At 43.8% G+C, this 12,379-nt stretch overlaps 1 long non-coding RNA gene across 1 annotated transcript; it reads right to left on the reverse strand.

The window, feature by feature from the left end:
- Positions 1-1,107: 1,107 nt before the first annotated feature.
- Positions 1,108-7,003, reverse strand: LOC129827687 (uncharacterized). The gene is made up of 2 exons (XR_008755203.1): positions 4,069-7,003; positions 1,108-1,876 (listed from the first exon to the last, which is right to left on the reverse strand). It is a non-coding gene; the product is annotated as an uncharacterized LOC129827687 (long non-coding RNA).
- Between the last annotated feature and the right edge of the window lie 5,376 nt (positions 7,004-12,379).

Raw genomic sequence — 12,379 nt, forward strand, 5'->3', positions numbered from 1 at the left:
GGCAGTAAATTAGTTAATAGACCATTATACAACCGGTGGGTCTAATCCTGGATGCTGATTGTGTAAAACCACATTCCAGCTGGTGTCTATTCCACAAGTTACCACTGGTTAAATCTATGACGTTGAAATGCCTATTTACTCTGTTCCATCTCACTGCGCAATCCACTGTCTCATCAGCCCAGCTAGGCAATTTATAAACTTGATCTCCACTGTAAAAAGCATCTAGACATTATTTCCCATTTCTTTTAGACTAACATTTAGTTTTGTATAAACCTTGCAGTCTGTCTCTCCGACATTGTTTTAATATTGAAATTCAATCTCCAGCTGTCCCATAGTAATGAACGTGTCGGGAGTCGGGACGACACAGACAGGCAGCCAGTCGAAATCATGAATCAGCTGGCATCATTTTTATGGATATATATAAATAAATGTCAATAGAAAACAGGTAACATGAAATGAAATGCATCTAGTTTGCTGTCTCTCCAGCTTCCATTCGAAGTGATTGTGTTAGCTGTGTTGTTGGCAAGCTCCTCTGAACAACATTGTCCTGACGAAAGAGCACATTTTCTATGCCAGGTGAAATCGCGCATCATTAGCTCATTGTTATGGATGTATCCAAATAAATGTCACTAGAAAACAGCTTTAACAAATGTAAATTAAGCTACTTGGCCAACTAGCAAGCAAGGGATAAGAACGTTGGCAGCCAGTATGGAAATTAACATTTATAACGAACGACTGGGTTGCGTCCATAACGACTGGGTTGCGTCTCTGGATCCGATAGAACGAATGACCAGCCGGTAGTAACCTTAAATATGTGTCGGGACTATATCTCGTGGAAGGATGAAATAGTATGAATAAATTCATCAAAATAACATAAAATATGTCAATCATTATTTGAATATGTTGGTAACCCGAGCGATAATGCGCTCAAAGCTGATGTTTGGAGGATATATTGGCACGTTTTGCCACAACACTGTGCCAATATATCCTCCAAACACCGGCGTCTCGGGCATTATCACTTAAATAAGAAAGCGTTCCAAACCTCTTTGCCAATAACAGCTAGTTTTCAGTTTTCCCCTCCCCACTCAGACCACTCTTATACAGTCCTAGCAAAATCAAATCAAGTTTATTTTATATAGCCCTTAGTACATCAGCTAATATCTCGAAGTGCTGTACAGAAACCCAGCCTAAAACCCCAAACAGCAAGCAATGCAGGTGTAGAAGCGCGTTGGCTAGGAAAAACTCCCTAGAAAGGCCAAAACCTAGGAAGAAACCTAGAGAGGAACCAGGCTATGAGGGGTGGCCAGTCCTCTTCTGGCTGTGCCGGGTGGAGATTATAACAGAACATGGCCAAATGTTCAAAATGTTCATAAGTGACAAGCATGGTCAAATAATAATCAGGAATAAATGTCAGTTGGCTTTTCATAGCCGATCATTAAGAGTTGAAAACAGCAGGTCTGGGACAGGTAGGGGTTCCATAACCGCAGGCAGAACAGTTGAAACTGGAATAGCAGCAAGGCCAGGTGGACTGGGGACAGCAAGGAGTCATCATGCACGGTAGTCCTGACGTATGGTCCTAGGGCTCAGGTCCTCCGAGAGAGAGAAAGAAAGAGAGAAGGAGAGAAGTAGAGAGAGGAAAGAATTTCAAAATGTTCATAAATGACAAGCATGGTCAAATAATAATCAGGAATAAATGTCAGTTGGCTTTTCATAGCCGATCATTAAGAGTTGAAAACAGCAGGTCTGGGACAGGTAGGGGTTCCATAACCGCAGGCAGAATAGTGGAAACTGGAACAGCAGCAAGGCCAGGTGGACTGGGGACAGCAAGGAGTCATCATGCCCGGTAGTCCTGACGTATGGTCCTAGGGCTCAGGTTCTCCGAGAGAGAGAAAGAAAGAGAGAAGGAGAGAATTAGAGAGAGCATACTTAAATTCACACAGGACACTGGATAAGACAGGAGAAGTACTCCAAATATAACCAACTGACCCTAGCCCCCCGACACATAAACTACTGCAGCATAAATACTGGAGGCTGAGACAGGAGGGGTCAGGAGACACTGTGGCCCCATCCGATGATACCCCCGGACAGGGCCAAACAGGAAGGATATAACCCCACCCACTTTGCCAAAGCACAGCCCCCGCACCACTGGAGGGATATCTTCAACCACCAACTTACAATCCTGAGACAAGGCCGAGTATAGCCCACAAAGATCTCCACCACAGCACAAACCAAGGGGGGAACATTTTTGCTTGAGAAATTGCCCTTTGATGAGAAGCAATTTTTGTTCCTTTTTTTAAAACAATTTGAATTGAAACAAATCACAGTAAGGTACTTAATTGTTACCCAGAAATGATTTGATACTGAGATAAAAATGGCTGCATTGGACCTTTAAGACCTGGGTGAAATTGAACTGTGTATGTCGATGACTTTGTTCAATCAATTTAATCAAACATTGATGCAACATAATAACATTGATATAGTGAAATAACAATAAAACAATATTACTGGGATTTAGTCATGAATGAAAACACTATTTTAGTATGTATTCATGTTATTGAGATTGTCTGATCGAAGAGACATCCCGCCAGGCAATTATTTTAATAAACTCAGTATTTTTCTGCATTATTTCAACATACGTATCAACATGATGAAATCTGCAGAAAGTTATCAACATGTAATTTACAATTTATCCAAGATTTCAACAACAGAATTTTGAGTTAAATTTACTTTTGTTGTCCATGCAATCAAATATCACAAAAAATGGAATGTTTGTCTAAGGACTTTGTCTGGTTGGATACTACCAATATTAGTTCTCGGATTAGGGTCTGTCTGAGACGTGTTGCAGGTTAGTGAGGTTACTTCATATTTCCTTCCTCCATAAAAATGACCCCATCCAAACCTCAGCTATTATCCTTGTGAAGGTTATCTAACATCCATTATGCCATGACTGATTTTTTACATTTTTATCTTCCTCCCAAGTCAGTAAATATGCTCTCAGAAAACATTTTGGGGAAAACAGTCATTCCATTGTGCACATAACTGCCCTAGAAAATGTCTCTGTTTGCATGGGGAAATCTATTTCTCCATCTGATCTGTTATGCATTCGCAGTGATGATGTGTACATAGGAAGGCCAGAGCTGAACACCCTGAAATTAGATGTCTTTTCCCTAATACCAACAACTCATCTGTGCAGAAATCTCCCACAGATCCAGCTCTATATTCTTTTCCCTGACAAAGCAATGGCAATATTCCATAACCACTCAGCCCTACTACACCCCTGCCCCTGCCGCTCCCACGGGTAAATCACTGGTACTGCATGATAGGACCCTATCTTCCCAGTCTGCCGTTCAGTGTCCTCCATCTTTATTTTGCTTCTCTGCCTAGCAACAAGAATCAGCCGCCCTTTTTTCGGCTGCTAATGTAACGTTCAAATTCCTGTGAATATGTTGGTTTCACCTTGGAATCCGTTGAATCACCGTCACACTCAGCCTATCCGCTGTGCCGATCTCTGTTTTCATATACAGGGCCAGATTCCCACCAGTGTGCCAGAGGGTGGGCCGCATTGTCACACCGGATCTTTGACCGAGATGTGTCATCGCCAACCGCCATTTAAGACATTTTATGTAACCTGCATGGGACGTGTGGCCCCCACATGTGCCCACTCCCCTCCCCACTGCTATGGTATAGAAACCATGCTAGGCCGACCAGTGTGGCACTGCGTCAGCATGGCGAGGGGGTGGTGATAAGGCCGACCAAGTGTGATTTTAATTGGATCCATCTTCTCCAGGTCAAGCCGTTAGTGTTGTTGCTCCCTACCTCGGTTTCTTTTCATCCATCCATCCCTGCCCCCCCCCCTCCTTTTTCGTTGCCTCTTCTAATTTCTCTCTCATCTGTCTCTCTCCCTCTGCTCTTGGCTACCCTCCATGACTTCTTCACACTGGCCCCCTAATCTCTTCATACTCGCCAGTGTGGTCCTGTGGTAGCTATAGTGTCCTCCACCATATTCCCCCACCATATATGAAGTTTCACTTATCTATGCCCCCATTTGAGGTTCTCTCTGGTCCTTACCTCTCGCCACGGGAAACTGCAACCCTTTACATGACAAACTGGATGCAGCTGCGCCTCCGTCTTCTTTATTTCAATGTTGTGTTCATCTCTCTCCAAACGGAGCACGTGGGGCTCTGAGGAGCTTGGCACAGACGCAACTCTGATGCTGACAGTGTGTGATGAGAGTGATGGTGAAGATGAACCCAACATTGATTCTAAAGGTCAGGTGGTGCAGTAGGCAATCAGAGGGATGAAACATGGGTGTCAGAGGAAGATGTTACTCGTGTAGAGTACCATTGAGTTGTGGGACATGTTTTCAAAGAAGATTCACAAGGTAATCTGTTTCATGTCCTCTATGTTCCGTTGACAACTTGACAATTAACAGGCGTTCAAACGAACCACACCAGCAGTGGCAGGACTCTTATGTAAGACAATGCAATGATGACAACCGAGTGTGTAAAAGCGTAATATTTCTCGCAGCGAAATGCAGAATCAGAAATCAGAAATCCCCATGAGCGCTGATCTTCTGATGTGGCCAGACTGATCCCTTGGATTTCTCTCTCATCTTCATCTGCAGTGCAGTTTTCTGGTGCCAGCCCCCCTGTGTAGCTCAGCCGGTACCAGGCTTATTAAAACAGCCCTCTATTCACACTTCGCAATTGGGGCTCCACTGTCAACTAAAGCCCAAGCCCCCTAACATACAGCGCTCACAGACTTTTTTGTAGCAGACTTTTACCCAAAAAAGGCTATCGTTGGAAAAAAATGAGAGAGATGCATCTGGGAGGAGCTAAAGACCACGCCCATCTCGGTATCTGATGCGTTTTTGTCTTTTGATGCATTTCAATGAACCCCTGTGGATGGTTCTAAAAAAAGCTGTTATTTTCTTTCATTCATTATCCATGCCTTACATAAGAGATATTTCGGACAGTTTTCTGATAAGCCAGTCTCTGGGCAGCAATGAAGGCTTTAAAGGTCTCTTTTGAGCCAATCAGCTCAGGAGTTTGCCCATATGGCTGACAATGGTTATCTCATGACAGGATGCATGTGTGTTCCGAAGGGAAGCATACTGAATCCTTTGTGTTCATCTTTCAAAATCCACATCTCTAAGGTTTTCTTTAGTGCTGTTTGAAGATGGGGCAACATCTAGCAAGCCCAAGACCCACGAGGAGAAATGCCATCCTTTCAGGGGGATGACCACAGCTTTCGCCCCCTTGCCTATGATCTCTCATCCAGATCCTTGTCATCAGAGATCAACTAGGACGCTTCCCTTAATGTCCTCCACTTCTTGGCAAGGGCAACTGGCAGCTTTCATGTATGTGAAGAGGCAGATGAATATGCTTAAAACAGCACATTGGAGCAGAAATCTTTGCCTATTTCTGTGTATGTGCGCTTCATCGTAGCTGGTTATTATCTATGAGAAATTAGATGTTATTTTTTAATGTCATTGCTTAATGATTTACGTTACACTGAATGCATGTTGAGCACTTGTGAAAGAATGTTAAAGAGGCTTTGATCAAAACGCCCAAAGAGAAGAATCCCTTAGATTTGACAAACACAGCACCAAGAGACCTTAAGCGGCTGTTGTCTTTGCTGTCTCTTAACACCATCACATTTCATTAGTAACAATTTGTGGCTGCTGTGCGATATAGCGTTTGAATACTTTGTGTATGAATCCTCAAATCTCCATCTTTTGAGGATGAGCTTAAATAAGGGATGACACTGATCGTGGTCCAGGGTATTTCAAAGCCGTTTGTAATCGCGGGTGTTTAATTTTATCTGTAGCAGGATGCGTCGCGAGGGGGCTGTGTAATCAAGCCTGTGAACTCGACATCTGAAGGAAGAATGGCGTTTCTGATCACATCCCCATTGAAGTACATCCATTTGCTGAGCGCATCTCTGTAGATGCTCTCGAGCTAACACTCCTTGGCACCTGGCAGCTAAATGAATATGTACTTGACATGATGCTGTATGCCGGTTTTCTGCTGGCGTCATATGTACACATGCAAAGGAACTGAGGGGCCACTGTTCAGGAGGCAGTAAGTACGCATGTGCGCGGCGACCTCGCTGTTAACCCCTCCTCGTTACAAGAGCACCAGGGCTACAGTGATAGATGGAGGGTGGGGAATTGGGGGATAGGGCATGAAGGGGCAACCAGAACCAAGGAATTCCCATTGGGCCATTTCAATTACAGTTAGAGCAAGCTTCTGGAACTGTGATGATATGTTGGTTTAAGGCGGTTGCATTAATGGAGAGGACGAATGGGATTTGGTCTGGTGCTGACCATACAGTGTAGGCCCGAGACGGAGAGGTTCAAAGGGGAAGCCAAGGATGCACAGTTGAGACATTTTAGAACAACCTCAGAAGCCCTTTGGTTGTTTTATCTGTCCACTCCTCACCAAAAATAATATGCTAAATCATGATGTGTGCATAGAGCAAATCGCTGAGGGCCGGAACTAGCAATGTCGTCTCGTGCCACTTTGGCACTTCTGAAGTTTGGGAGATAGCCTTAGGATATCTGTAGCCACAGTGCAGGGAGTATGAGGGGGCATGGGAGAGGGTAAGCAGTCAAAGTCTCCCTTTGAGAAAGCCAGGTAGCTAGTGGATTTAGAAGGGAGAGGGAAAGGAGTGGACTGTCCCTTCATCTTTTTGGCGATCCATAAGGTAGTGTAACCTTTTATCGGACATGTGCTATGATATGGTAATGAGATCTCCAGTGTCTGCTGGTTCTCTCTAGCACATTCCAGTTCTAAAAACCGAGTAATTTTCCCATGAGGTGACACACGTGTCCTTATGGGTAACGTGTCCCTATTTCTGGATTGATCACAATTCCATGCAGTCAGGCAGTATGATACAGATCTCTCCTCCCTATTCTACTTTCCATGAACATGAACATTGACAACTTTTAAAGCTGCAAAGTTTTCCCATATCCTTCATTCCAATGACTTTGAAAAAGACCAAGGCAGATATTATGATTTTCTATCTCGACTCCTAGGGAATACTGTGTTTTAGATGATATTGATTGGGTGGAGGATCAAAAATCCATTCCCCCATGGAAGAACAGAGTGTATTTCATAGAGCTCCTCTAGGCCGTTATTAGAGGGGGATATAGTTGGGGTAATTAGCACTCATCCCCAGCTCCACACCCATATCTGTGACACTACCATCAACCTGCATTACTGACGTTGTGAATGACACATGTTATTCTCCCAGTTATGTAAGTGACAGAATAACGCAATAGATCTGCATAACTGGGAGGGGTTTCAAAATATTAATTTGTCCCCCCAAGAAAGAGAACTTATTTACGGTGACGAAGTACAAAATCCCCATTGGTTTGCCCAATACAGTCACTGCCACATCCCATTGTGGTTAGCTAACAAGTTACATGAAGGGAGGTTTAGGGGTTGGTAATCTTGACGATAACCCTGAGGTTGGGGTTGTTTGGTATAGATTGTATTTTTGTGAAAAAGATACATAACGGAAGTTGTGAGAGATCCTAATCTAATGTAAATGTAAATTGTGACGTGTTCATTAGAAATAAATCTGTGGCACAATGAATAATTCAAATGAGGAAGACAAAAATATAATTGTTTCTATAGAAACCTCTTCCCTCTTTGTTGATTAAGACAGAACAGAATCTATCCTACCATTTTCCTCCATAGCCATGGGAAGTAGGGGTGCTGAAGGTGCTGCAGCACCCCCTGAAAAATCTGAATTAAAAAAATATATAAATAATAAAACATTTAAAATCACAAAAGTAGTGCACTGGGCCTTTACCAGCCCTGTATTAGCAGACCCATATAACCTTCTGTAGCTCAGCCCCCCAAACATCAGCTTCCTATTTCGCAACAAAGCATCCTTCACTCATGCTGCCAAACATACCCTCGTAAAACTGACCATCCTACCGATCCTCAGACTTCGGCGATGTCATTTACAAAATAGCCTCCAACACTCTACTCAACAAATTGGATGCAGTCTATCACAGTGCCATCCGTTTTGTCACCAAAGCACCATATACTACCCACTACTGCGACCTGTACGCTCTCGTTGGCTGGCCCTCGCTTCATACTCGTCGCCAAATCAACTGGCTCCAGGTCATCTACAAGTCTTTGCTAGGTAAAGCCCCACCTGATCACAGCTCACTGGTCACCATAGCAGCACCCACCCGTAGCACGCGCTCCAGAAGGTATATCTCACTGGTCACCCCCAAAGCCAATTCCTCCTTTGGCCACCTTTCCTTCCAGTTCTCTGCTGCCAATGACCGGAACGGACCGCAAAAATCACTGAAGCCTCATATCTCCCTCACTAACTTTAAGCACCAGCTGTCAGAGCAGCTCACAGATCACTGCACCTGTACATAGCTGATCTGTAAATAGCCCATCCAACTACCTCATCCCCATACTGTATTTATTTATCTTGCTCCTTTGAACCCCAGTATCTCTACTTGCACATCCATCTTCTGCACATCTATCACTCCATTGTTTAATTGGTATATTGTAATTACTTCACCACCTTGGCATATTTATTGCCTTACCTCCCTTATCTTATTCATTTGCACACACTGTATATATACTTTTTCTACTGTATTATTGACTGTACGTTTGTTTATTCCATGTGTAACTCTGTGTTGTTGTATGTGTCAAACTGCTTTGCTTTATCTTGGCCAGGTCACAGTTGTAAATGAGAACTTGTTCTTAACTAGCCTACCTGGTTAAATAAAGGTGAAATAAATAAATTTAAAAAATCTTCCCACGGCCATCTCCTCTCTGTATCTTCTGTACTTATGGTTAGTTTAAAGACACATCGCAACATGATCTGCACATCTTCTCTGGAGAGAAGTTATATCAATCAGTGAATTGGCAAACACAGTAATACATATGTGTAACAGCGTGGGACATTGTTAATACACACATACGAGCATGATGCCAGAGGCAAAGTGAAGCCACTTACATCAAATCAAACTTTATTTATATAGCACATTTCAGACATGGATGCAACCCACTTCACAGGAAAAAACATAAATTAAAAAAACTATAAAAATAAAAACAGAAATATTTACTACACAACAAACATCAGAGGATAAAACACAAGAATAATAAAAACTGAAAGACTAAAAAGCACCCTGAAAAGCACAGCTAAAAAGGTATGTTTTTCAAGATCCCTGTTAAACATGCCCACAGTTTTGGCTCCCCTCAGGTTCTCTAGCAGGCTATTCTAGGGTCTGGGGGCATAGTAACTAAAGGCTGTCTCTCCATGTCTCTTGGTCCGAGGCTTAGGAATAGTTAAAAGGCCAGCGCCAGAGGACCTTGAGGGACCTACTGGGTACATAACTAAAATGTGTGTCGAACATGTATTGGGTTGCACAATTGTGGATTGATTTATAAACTGGTGTAACGTGTGCTCTCAGTTTGGTCTTGGTCAGTACCGGTGCTGCAGCATTCTTTATGGTTTGCAGTTGACTAATGGCTTTGTTGGGTAGACCAGACAGGAGAACATTACAGTAGTCAGGCCAGCTTGGAATAAAAGCATGAGTCTCTCTGTATAAACTATGTATTAAACTGTGTATTATTGAAACAGGCGGTCGTGTTTTGATTGTTTGACATTCTCCATCATGTGTCACGCATGTGTGAACACTGAAGATTTAGTACCCATTGAGTTATGAAACAGCGTTTTTTGATAATTCCACTCCCTTTTTTAGGATTTCTTTTGAACAATTCAAGTCACTGGCACTTTTGTTTACGCAGCCTATTTAGACAAGTAAGGGTTGGAAATAATTAGGCCGGCATGCTTGAGAGAGGACATACTTCCTTTCAGTCAGTTTAAAAACAAACTCAGTTAATTAATCTTCTGTGCCATTACTCTTCCCAAATAATTTCCTTAATAGCTGCTGCATTCCTTAGATCTGTAGTCAGCATATTTAGCGCTTTGTTCTACTTCTCCATACGGTTTTTGTTCTCCTTTTTTTCAACAGAGTTCCCATTGACTCATATATTTCATCTTACATTTGAAGTACATCATATGTAATTCCAAGTCAAGATGGAACAATAGATGCACTATTATAAGTTGCATTTGAGGTATACCCTCCTTCTAGAACCGGTAAAGGAATACCCTCCTTCTAGAACCGGTAAAGGAATACTCTCCTTCTAGAACCGGTAAAGGAATACTCTCCTTCTAGAACCGGTGAGGTAAACCCTTCTTATTGAACAGTTGAGTTATACCCTTCTTATAGAACAGTTGAGGTATACCCTCCTTATAAAACCGGTGAGGTATTACCTTCCTTCTAGAACCGGTGAGGTATTACCTTCCTTCTAGAACCGGCGAGGTATACCCTTCTAGAACCAGTGAGGGATACCCTCCTTCTAGAACAAATTAGGTATACCCTCCTTCTAGAACCGGTGAGGTATACCCTCCTTCTAGAACCGGTGAGGTATACCTTCCTTCTAGAAGCGGTGAATTATACCCTTCTAGAACTGGTGAGGTATACCCTTCTAGAACCGGTGAGGTATATCCTTCTAGAACCGGTGAGGTATACCCTTCTAGAACCCTTCTAGAACCCGTGAGGTATACCCTCCTTCTAGAACCAATGAGGTATACCCTCCTTCTAGAACCGGTGAGGTATATCCTCCTTCTAGAATCTGTGAGGTATACCCTTCTAGACCTTTTGAGGTATACCCTTCTAGAACCAGTGAGGGATACCCTCCTTCTAGAACCGGTGAGGTATACTCTCCTTCTAGAACCAGTGAGGTATACTCTCCTTCTAGAACCGGTGAGTTATACCCTCCTTCTAGAACCGGTGAGGTATACCCACCTTCTAGAACCGGTGAGGTATACCCTCCTTCTAGAACCGGTGATGTATACACTCCTAGAACCGGCGAGGTATACCCTTCTAGAACCGGTGAGGTATATCCTTCTTCTAGAACCGGTAAGGTATACCCTCCTTCTAGAAGCGGTGAGGTATACCCTTCTTCCAGAAGCGGTGAGGTATACCCTTCTAGAACCGGTGAGGTATAACCTTCTAGAACCGGTGAGGTATCCCCTCCTTCTAGAACCTGTGAGGTATACCTTCCTTCTAGAACTGGTGACGTATACCCTCCTTCTAGAACCGGTGAGGTATACCCCCCTTCTAGAACCGGTGAGGTATCCCCTCCTTCTAGAACTGGTGATGTATACCCTCCTTCTAGAACCGGTGAGGTATACCCTCCTTCTAGAACCAGTGAGGTATACTCTCCTTCTAGAACCGGAGAGTTATACCCTCCTTCTAGAACCGGTGAGGTATACCCACCTTCTAGAACCGGTGAGGTATACCCTCCTTCTAGAACCGGTGATGTATACACTCCTAGAACCGGCGAGGTATACCCTTTTAGAACCGGTGAGGTATATCCTTCTTCTAGAACCGGTGAGGTATACCCTTCTTCCAGAAGCGGTGAGGTATACCCTTCTAGAACCGGTGAGGTATACCCTTCTAGAAGCGGTGAGGTATACCCTCCTTCTAGAACCGGCGAGGTATACCCTTCTAGAACCGGTGAGGTATATCCTTCTTCTAGAACCGGTGAGGTATACCCTTCTTCCAGAAGCGGTGAGGTATACCCTTCTAGAACCGGTGAGGTATACCCTTCTAGAAGCGGTGAGGTATACCCTCCTTCTAGAACCGGTGAGGTATACCCTTCTTCCAGAAGCGGTGAGGTATACCCTTCTAGAAGCGGTGAGGTATACCCTTCTAGAAGCGGTGAGGTATACCCTTCTTCCAGAACCGGTGAGGTATACCCTCCTTCTAGAAGCGGTGAGGTATACCCTTCTTCCAGAAGCGGTGAGGTATACCCTTCTTCCAGAAGCGGTGAGGTATACCCTTCTAGAAGCGGTGAGGTATACCCTTCTTCCAGAAGCGGTGAGGTATACCCTTCTAGAACCGGTGAGGTATAACCTTCTAGAACCGGTGAGGTATACCCTCCTTCTATAACCTGTGAGGTATACCTTCCTTCTAGAACTGGTGACGTATACCCTTCTAGAACCGGTGAGGTATACCTTCCTTCTAGAACTGGTGAGGTATACCCTTCTATAACCTGTGAGGTATACCTTCCTTCTAGAACTGGTGAGGTATACCCTTCTATAACCTGTGAGGTATACCTTCCTTCTAGAACTGGTGAGGTATACCCTTCTAGAACCGGTGAGGTATATCCTTCTTCTAGAACCGGTGAGGTATACCCTTCTTCCAGAAGCGGTGAGGTATACCCTTCTAGAACCGGTGAGGTATACCCTTCTAGAAGCGGTGAGGTATACCCTCCTTCTAGAACCGGTGAGGTATACCCTTCTTCCAGAAGCGGTGAGGTATACCCTT

Source organism: Salvelinus fontinalis, chromosome 29 (assembly GCF_029448725.1).
Source record: "Salvelinus fontinalis isolate EN_2023a chromosome 29, ASM2944872v1, whole genome shotgun sequence".
Classification (NCBI taxonomy): domain Eukaryota; kingdom Metazoa; phylum Chordata; class Actinopteri; order Salmoniformes; family Salmonidae; genus Salvelinus; species Salvelinus fontinalis.